Below are 10,842 nucleotides of genomic sequence, written 5' to 3'. Positions count from 1 at the left end.
AGAAGTCTCTCCTCCTCTGACAACCACCTACGAAGCAACTTTCCTGCAGCTGCTCAGCGTCCAACAACAGATGAGCGGTTACTGAAAAGGTTGAATGAGAGGTTGAATGCATTTATTCTGTATTGCTTTGAAACTTGTACTAAATAGCTGTATTCTGCTTGTCTGTGAGCTGATTCTGCCCAGACTGGGAGCTCAGAACACCGGGGAGTGTTGTCTAGCACAGGAGCTTTTGACAGCCAGTAGGATGAGGTTTTCAGGCCTGGGATGGGAGGGATCCAGCAGGGGGAATACTGGAAGGAAGCAGCACTGGAATGTGTACCAGAACCAGGCAACCCAGCAATGGAACCAGGCTCAGCAGCTCAGTGAGCGGCTACTACCAGGACTTTGACTCAGTTTTGAAGACTCGAGAGTTTGGCTTTATTCTCGTTACCATGACCTTTTGTCGGAGTCAGTTGAGGTGACGTACTGCAAGTTGAGCAGTCACACACAATCTCTTATTACAGCTAGAGAGTTCACTAAAATATGTTTCTGAACAGATTTTAATTGAAAAATAGTCAACGCAGTAACAGAATCTTGATTAATATTTGATCAGAACTGCCTAGTTTGACAGTTTGATCTGAGTTTTGTGTGTTGAGCTGGACGGACTCACCGAGAAAGACAATCACAAGGTAGACACGCCCAAAAGCATACCCTGCTTTATCGTCTATTTACTCTAGATTGAACTGTAATTTACAAAATGAACATCATGCTGTATAGTTGAAGACTTGAAACTAGTAATTGAGACCATAAACCCATTAGGAAACCGTTTACTGAGCTCATAAATCAAGTGAGAAGTCAGGTCATTTCTATATGAGACTCCATACTATCAGACTTGGCTGGCCATTTTACATAGACTGCAGGTTTAAGAGTCAGAAGTCCAGAAAGGACAAACCAAACACTGGTTATAGACAGGGCCGTTCACGTTTTGTGCCATTTTGCAGCTGCTGCAGTTTCAGGGAGACAGGGAGGGTGAAACGAGTGAGTTGTAATCTGCAACTACACATGGGACCTTAAATGTATTAATATTAAACATTGTACTATTATATTAAGTTACTTTATACGTATTGTTATAATATTATGTTAATACAGTACATAGTGCATCTGCAGTGGACAGATGTCGATTTAGCCAGTACCATTGTGTCCATTTATGCTCCTTCTAGCCGGTCTTCTCCAACACGTTCTCCTTGATCTATTTTACATCTATTTTACTAAAGTTATTGTTATAAAGATTGTTTACATAAAGTGTGGTGTGGGTTGTGTATCATGTATCTTCCTCTTTGGTTAAAAAACTACAAGTCTGACATTCCACAAGTCGCAATGTGCCAATCACAGTGTGATGAGTGATCAGTGTTTCAAAAAGCTGTGTCAATGTTTTGAAAGCTGTTTTAATGTGTCAAAGTGTCAGAAAAATCTGTTTGATGTTTTAAAAAGTACTGTCAATCTTTTAAGGCCAATGAAGGGGCTGGATATTTCCATTTCCACTGTCCTCAAGCTGGTTTTTACATCATAATTGCACACCAGGAGAAGGAGTGCAAACGCAATATAGATATGTATGCAATAAACTGTTGATAAACTGTGTTACTTTAACATTTTCATTTGGGAATACAAGAAAGAAGTCAGCCCAGAGAGCTCTGTGTCATAAAAGCAAATATTACTTTTTGCCATAATGACAACAGAATTCACATGAGCTGAGTTCCCAGAAACAACTAAGGGTTTAGTAATAACTAAGCACAATCCAACTCAAACAACTATAATAACTTTTGTCAGAAGTAGAATTGCTGGTAATTATTTGATAATATAATAGAACCAATAAAAAAATCTTTCTGCTCGACACTGTTTCCTGGCTGTTCAGCCCTGTCCTGAAGTTTCTTTTTTTTTCTTTTTTCTTTATTTTCCTGCCCTTTTGTGTGTAGACTTATAATACATTTGTATACATGTGAATCTGCAGTGTCAATATTGGAATTTTTTTCATATTCATATGATATTCATCGTATTTTCTAGTGTAAATATATGCAAACATATTAAGTAAACAGTTGCTCTGCTGTTGTGAGATTCTGTGACTTTTTCTTTCTGTTTCTGCTCCAAAACAAATTTTGACAGAAATTTGAACCTTCTTTGTCAGTAAATGTTAGAATTTCTGTGCAGACTATGCAGACTATCCTTTTCAAAGCGAGAACTAGCTTATTCTTCTATTTTTCTATACTTGTGTATTATTCAATTATTACCACTCACTCCACTTTATAGCACCGGTTTGGCCTACTTACAACATTATCTTGCTCTCTTATTTATTGCCTATTTTCCAGGAAATTTCTTGGAATTTGAAAAGTTACCCATCAGGCCACATTCGTAGAAAAAGCAACAGTATACTGAATGTGTTTTTTATTCTTAAGTGTGTGTAAGATTTCTTTTCTGGTTGCCAGATTTTAAAAATTACAACCAAGGAGGATTCACTCCCGTTACCTGACTCAGATTGATTTTACTGGCAGTATTGCAACATTCCTCTAGGCCTTCCCGAAGTGGGCTTAAGGACATCTGGTTTGGAAAGACGTGGGACAGAGGAAGAAGGATTATCGCAGACAGCTGGAAGACAGACAGAGATCTGAAAGAATGGGTGGAGGATCCTGAAATACTGACAGAAAGCAGATCACACAGAATCATCTCAGGGTCTGCCATTTTGTGGATGTTTTTATTCAAACTATTTATAGCTAAAAATAGAGGAGATCATGTTAAGATCAATTATATTTCCATTTTTATTTTAAATTTGTGATAAAAATGAAATTTGTGTCTTTGAGTAAAAAACTACAGCTTTGGTTCTCGCCAACCAGAAAGTACCTGGGGCAGTAATTACATTACATTACATATCTTAAGCAGAGGCTTTAGTCCAACCAGTCCCAAGCGACTTACAATAAGTGCATTCAACCATGTGGATCCAACCCAAGAACTGCAAGAATCATGCAAGTACATCATCTTCCTCAAATATGCTGGATTGCTTTGTGCTACATTTTTTTAAAACAAAAAGGTTATTATTGGCAAAGGTGCAGTCTGAACAGATGAGTTTTCAGTCCACAACTGAAGATGTGTAGAGTTTCTGCTGTCTTGATGTCAATGAAGAGCTTGTTCCACCATTGTGGAGCCAGGGCAGCAAACAGACACGATTTTGTTAAGCGGTGGCAGGGACCACCTCAACAAGACAGAGTAGCAAGCCAATTGGCAGTAGAAGAGCATAGTGGACGGTCGGAATGTATGGTTTGAGTAATGAGCCAAGATTGCTATATGACATGAACTAACGTCACCTGAGGGTCACACCACAGAGGTAGCCAAACTTTGCTTCAATATCCAGTTGTTTTGTTTTTGCCTTAAATGTTACTGAAATCTAAATTTGCTACATGGTGCTGGAGAATTCGACACTGTGGCTCAACTTGTGTCTCCTACCAACAGTTTTAGAGGAATCTTTCCATAACCCTAGCCAAGTAGACTTAGTCATCTAAACTTAACCAAACCATAACAATAGAAAAGCCATATCACAAATAGACTGGAACAACAAAGCTGGGCGACAATTTTCTAATCCTACAATCACATCTTCTGACTGACTATATGCAAAAGAAACTTTCAGAAATAACAAACACGCTTCTTTTATTCAGCCACTTAAGTTTGAATATTTTTTCACTTCAGTTTATTTGGCCTCGAATGGGCATGGCGGATACAAAAACATAGTTTTGTACAGGACTCCCCAAATGCAGATTTAAAGCAAATATTATGTGGATAAGTCAAAGTGATGATACAAACACTGTTTCCATTATAAGCTGCCTCTATAATCCTGAACTTAATACCATAATTCATTTTACAAATGAGCAAAACAGTTGCTCAATTCAGGAAAGTGTGCATAATATTCTGGTAAACAAAAAAAAACGCCATTAGCTAGCTAATGTTAGGTTGCTTCAGTTGCACTTTAGGCAGTCTCCAGCGGCACATGTACTTTTATTTAACAGTAGTAATGATACATGAATTGGGAACTGACAGTGTGTGTGTGTGACTACTGCTGTAGAGCATTACGCACTCATTCCGACCCAGGGACTAAAAGTTACATCGTGCAGGAACAAGCGTGGGGTTTAAAGTGGGGAAGACAGAGGCACCGTTCACCCTATTAGAAGTCACTGTAGCATCAAAATGGCTTTGAAGCTGTTATTTTAGGTTAGAAACGTTACTTAATGTTGCTTTAAATTGGTCTTGAATGTCAGAGACCAGCTGGACTTTTGCTTCAGTCTTGCAGCATATCTAGTGTGTGACCATCAAATGACACTACTCAGCCGTCACCTTTTCACAATTTCATTATACAATTCCCTCATTACACCAGCTGTAATCTGATATCCATTTTCAGTTCCATTTTGACAAAGTGTATGGGTGGGGGAAGAGCCAGACCAACTTGTAGATAAGAAAAACATATGCCAATAAATCAAGGTTTCCCAAACCGTCAAATAATCTGTTTTGTCTTGCGTCACAGAGAAGGAGATGAAGATAATTGAGCTTGTTAACTTGAGATACTTGGAATTTTCAACCAGTTTCTTACCACCCATAAAATCATGTTAAACTACCTTCACTCGTTTGTATTCCGATGCAACAGCAGTCAGAAGTGGATATGAATGCCACAGCTGTGCATGGAACATCTGCTCCCCCAAAGCAGTAATAAAAGCAGCCTGTTTTTCTAGGAAGACATCCCTCTGAGAGGAAGAGTCAAACCGGAGGTCTAATCCTGAGGTAGTCTTCCAAAAACCAGCAGAATCCATGTTTGAGACTTGATGATGTGTGATGTGTTGTTAGACTCAACACACAAATGGTGCACGTCATGTTCTCACTGGAGCAGATGGCCAATTAACCATGACTTTTGACCTGAATAATCTGAACCATAATATTTCCAATGTCAAAACTTGTTCCACGAGAGGCAAAGCTCGACATCTTCTTCAGGGTTTCGATGTCATTTTTCAGATGTAACAATACTTAAGCTTATCAGACGTTCAATCTAGAAAGACTTGACTGTCTTCATGCTTACTCATTATTTACATTCTCTCTACCTCGCCCTCTCTTTTCCCACTAACTCAATCAGCTAACGATGGGAATCATATTTTGCCACGACCTCTGTGAGCCAATCATCTCGTTGCTGTGGAAGTTTCAGACCCTTCTTCTCTCTGCTGCTGTCAATTGTCATTTCAGTAAAATCAATGCAACCCTCTTCACCCCAATTCACCTCTAACCTTCATCACATTCAGCGCGGGGTTGTCTAATTGCCTCATATTCTTGGATATATTTTCATTATGAGCACGTCAGTTCAATTTATTTGATAATTCTTGAAGTGTCTTTTTCATGTGGCTGAATTAAGTTGTTCTTGATTCAAGTTCCTCTTTACCTCAGCATTTACTGCGAGCAGTGAGAGGATATAAAAGGGCTGAGACCTTGCAGAAGCAGAAGGTGAAGGAGCGCAGCATGACCTGAAATATCAGGTTGGTGTTTCTGAAAATCTTTTTTGTTGAGTCTAACATTTTTCTAGAGGTACTGAAAATTACCCTCTGATGCACTGCAAGGTATGTATTTGTTGTAACTTTAGCAGTTACATGAAATTATGGCTGTGTTGAATATTTTCTGTATTTCTGAGCTCCAGGCAAGAGGCCCTTTGTTGAAGTTGGAGCTGACTTGTGCGGGAAGACCTACATGAAGGGAATGACTGATTGGACTGATAAAGGTTGGTGATAACTGATGACTGGTGGTCAGAGTTGGGGTAGCTTTGGGCTAACTTAATTAGATGAAGTAGAACAGAATTGTTTGGGTCTTAGTATCCTTACTGACTGAATACGATCTGTTTTCATAACACATGATTCTGGAGGATGGGTGTTAAAAATTACCATGAGTATAACCAGACAGGCTTACAGCTGCATATGTATGGTGCAAATGTGTCTTTGCAGTATCACATACTCAAACCCTTTGACCAAATATTTATACAAGACTAAACTTTGGCTGCTCTGTGAAAGGTTGTAAAGGTCCAGATTTACGTCAAAGAAAGCACAGGGTAGATTTCTGTCCTGTTCTGGTCGGTCTGTTCTGGGCGACTGTAGAAACACGGCAGTTCAACATGGCGGGCTCCATGGAAGGCGACCCACAACATCTGTAGATACAAATTCTCATTCTACGGTAATGAAAAGACAACAATTCTTATATTCAGGTGATCATAGACTAATGAAAACATACCTATGCAAATTATATTCCATTTCTGCCAATAGATCCTCCTAAATGTTACACACTGGACCTTTCGTTCCATTGCTATGCAGACAACACACAAATATACCTTCCGCTGAGGCCTGGTGACCCTGGAAGCCTATCTGCTATTTTAGACTGTCTTAAAGATATTAACAGTTGGATGGCCCAAAATTTCTTACAGCTTAACAACACCCAAACAGAAATCATATTGTTCACCCCCCCAAACAATATTAGTCATTATCAGCAAGCCCTTGGTTCCCTCTCCGTCAACATAAAACCCACTGCAAGAAACCTAGGTGTACATTTTGACTCAGAGCTGACATTCACCCCTCTTGTCAATAAACTGGTCCAGTCCTGCTTCTATCAGCTACGCTCTGTTTCTAGAATAAAACACATGCTTACACCCCCCGATCTGGAAAAAGTCATTCACGCATTCATCTTTTCCAGACTAGATTACTGCATCTCCCTTCTCTCTGGCATAAATCAAAAATCACTCTCTCGCCTCCAACTGGTACAGAATTCAGCAGCTAGGCTTCTAACTGGTTTTAACAGACGTCAAGCCATTACTCCAATATTAGCTTCCCTCCATTGGCTCCCTGTCTGTTTAAGAATTGATTTTAAGATTTTACAGATCATTTTTAAAGCATGCTCAGGTCTGGCTCCGAGTTATATTACAGATATTTTAATTCCTATGAGCCAGCTCGCAGCCTTAGATCCGCAGGCGGGGCCCTCCCTAACAGTTCCAAAGTCGAGACTAAAAACTAAAGGTGATCGTGCCTTCGCCATAAGGGCCCCCCGACTTTGGAACGCCCTGCCTGAGGAGATAAGGCTTGCAGGATCGGTAAATTCTTCTTAAAATCACTTCTTAAAACCCATTTTTATAGACTTGCCTATATGTGATGCGGTCCTTTTATGTTTATTTTTACTCCAACCGTCTTTGAGTTCTGTTCTACTTATTTATTTATTTATTTTATTTATTCCATTTCTCTTATTTCGCCTACTTTATTTCATTCCATCTCTATTATTTCACCTACTTTATTAATTTGTATCATTACCTCTGTTATTTCAACTATTTCATGCAATTTATTTTATCGTCCTTTGTAATTGTAAATTGTATTCTTGCTGTGTTCTTTGTAGTTGTAAATTGTATTCTTGCTGTGTTCTGTCAAAGCACTTTGTAAACCATGTTTTTCAAAGTGCTATACAAATAAATGTATTATTATTATTAGTAAACTGTGACAATGAACTACCGTGTTCAATGTTTTTTTCCAGACTTACTCTTGGATCGCACTGGTGGATTATGTTGGATGAAGCATCACCCTTTGATGTGCAGATACACAAAATGTTACAGATCATGACTTTGAAGCTCAGTTTTGATTCAATAAGAAAGCAAACAGCCACATAGGCTGGATTTTAATTATCCCTGGGGGATTCAAATGTTACGTAATATGTGTTCAAGCTATGAAAACCACATATTTGGCTGTTTGAAGAACATTTTAAAAGATAACATGCAGATGAAGGATTAGAAACTTAGGCCTTAATCTCAAGTACTGCACATTTTGAAAAATCAGCAATGAGGGGAACATCTAAAAGACTCAGAGAGTGAGCAATATGTTAAGAATAAACTTCTTATTGATATCAAATAAATGTAATATGTCTGGAGTTCTTCATTTAGTTTTGCATGTTGTTAGGTAGAAAACCCATTTAGCTTCTGCTCTTCTGTCAGAACACAACTAGAATCACTGATTGGCCACAGATACCTGTAGCCTGTTCATACAGGTTTATAATGAGAAACAAATGGACTAAAATATCTGTTTAATACTCTTTCAGAATGTATCACATTATCAACTTGCACAGTAACACAGAGAGATGGATTTTTTGGCCTGGCGCTCCCCCCACACGCTAATCTTTCGTGATCATGCACAATTAGCCGATGAGTTTTTCCATATCTATGCTGACAGTCAATCAGTTTATTGTGGATAATTTCCAAATACAATCTGCCAGATTCAACAAAGTGTGCAGAGGAAAGTTCCCCCCCCCTTTGGACTCTGATTCAAAGAACATCCACCATGTGTAAAAGCAGCATGTTCAGAAACAGATATACACGAGGAGCTAATTGTTGTACCCAAAAGTACATTATTTCAAGATGTACTGTCACGTTTCAAGCCCTCACAAGATCAGATCTGTCCCTTTTGATCCACCGTACATAAGTTGTTTCTGGTGCATGAAAGTATGAATTTGTACTAACACGTTTTGAACTGAACAGCTTGCAGTAGTCAGACCATGACTGTGACATCTTTGTCATATTTAGGTTATCTGATGTGAGCTGTTAAGGAAGGTTGAATGAGTCACACACTCGCTGTTAAGAGCAGGTGCAAACGGTTTGAGAGACTGAGGGGGGGACTGTGTTCTCAAGTTCGAAATCATAGGGCAGAGAAAAAAAAAATACAGGGGTGACGCTATTATCACATGTACAAATGGCATTAACACTTAAAAAGTAATCTCCAGAGACAATCACTTGCAGTCAGGGGCAAATGTTAAATATACAGAGTTCTGTATGTGTGTATGTGTATGTGCACTTGGTCTATAACTCTTTTTCTCTTCCATATGCACACACATACACACACAGTTACTGTACACACATAAATAGCTTATATGTTAAATGTGTCCTACATTCGATATGGATTTGCTTATACAGTATAACTTACCTAAATTAAGATGTGTATCATAAGAATTCTTCTCAGATATTAAACTAATATTTTACATAATGTTTTTATTGTTAGGAATCTGACACTAAAATTATTAATTCAAAAAGTTAGATTTTCACAAGAAAATGAATGGTGCTTTATGTCAGAGCCAGAGCAGTTCTCTAACATTAACATGAAGAACAATCTCTAAAACTGTCTCAAACCTCACCTATTAATTATTCTTTATGTAGCTTATAAACTCCCAGTCAGACATTTCACTCAGCTAACAGCCTGCGGTTTAGCTGTCTGCCTGTCTGTGTGCTGCTCAAGCTTCTGCTGACGGGACTTCAATGATAAAATGATGCAATTAGCTAGACAGGCTGTAGCTCTCACCGTAAATATATATATATATATATATATAATATATAATATATAATATATATGTGATGAATAAATTATGAAATGTCTGAGCGATGATGAAAAGTTGCTAATAACTTGCATCTGAAAATTAAATATAACACTTGAAGCACCGTTCTTTCATTGTGTAGGTACTCAGATGTATAATTCTGCTGTTTAGAACATTGTCTGTAATTGTCTATTTATTATGATTTCTGCCTAACAAGTTTATGAGTTCATGGAAAACACCATCTTTCGATTACCACATAACGTATTTTAAGTTTCTAGAAATTAAGGTAATTGTCTGTAAATCGTACCAATGAAACGTTCACTTTCTTTCAAATTTTTCACCCTTAACTACCCTTTGTATGTTTAATATAACTTTTTTAAACATACAAAGGGTATTCTTTTGACACTGAAAACATCCTCTTCCAGTCAGGAGAGAACCAAAACTATCCGCATGGCTAGATACCATTAGAAATAAGTAAGAGCCACAGCTTTGCCACTCTTCCCTGATCAACAACTGCGTTTAATTATGTCTGTTGGTAGAACTGGTGAATTTGGCAGAGAGGTTAAATACAAAAATGAAGCCCAGAGAGTTTTTAAACCATTAATCCCCACGGCTTTAATAAGCAACATAATGTGTTCAAGTTCTGAAAACCATGTGTTTCCCAGGTTCAAGTACATTTTGAAAGATAACCTGCAGATAAAAGATAAGAAATCTGTGAACCAGCTGTCAAGTGTGTATAGGTGTCGAGGTTACAGGTTCAGATCCTGTCTATTATTTAATATACTTTTACTTACATATGTGAACAAAATAAGCTTCTAAAGCACTTAACCGTGCACACTCACTGGGTCTGTAACAGGTACAGTATGTAATGGTGTTGAGGTTAGAGCATCCGGTCTTCATTTCAAGTACATTTTTTTCAAAATCAGCACAGAGAAGGACCTTCTGAAAAGCAAATTTTAATATAGAAACAGTGTTTACAGGTGCGGAGGTTGTGGGTTCAAGTTGATTTCTGAAAGCCACTGTCTCAGGTACGAGAAGCGAGAGCAAAAACTCAAGGCAGCTACAGGTTTTATTTGCAAAGTAGATGAAGTATCTAGAAGGTCATGTCACAAACGCTTGATTCTTATGTCTCGAAAAGGGGCCCTTAAACAGAAGCCCTTAAAGCTATGAGTTATGTGGCCTATAAGTTATGTCTGTTGTAACTTGCTACATACAAGAAGTGCAGCAAAGGTCCCCGGCATCTATTAAGATATAGGGGTGCCCCCAAGCATGTCTCAGTATAATAACAATAATCTGATTTGAATAATAGTTTTCCTGCAATATGTTTTTTCCACAAAAGCACACTGACTTTGTCTCCCTCACTGAAATATTCAGAATCTACCAGTATACAAATATGTTTCATTTCAAAAGTTTAACCTCTGGATAAAAAATGTCTTGTCAGTTGTCAGTGTGTGTGCACTTAAG

Source organism: Dicentrarchus labrax, unplaced genomic scaffold (genome assembly GCF_905237075.1).
Source record: "Dicentrarchus labrax unplaced genomic scaffold, dlabrax2021, whole genome shotgun sequence".
Lineage (NCBI taxonomy): Eukaryota > Metazoa > Chordata > Actinopteri > Moronidae > Dicentrarchus > Dicentrarchus labrax.
The sequence above is the reverse complement of the archived record's forward strand: the minus strand, read 5'-3'. Positions refer to the sequence as shown.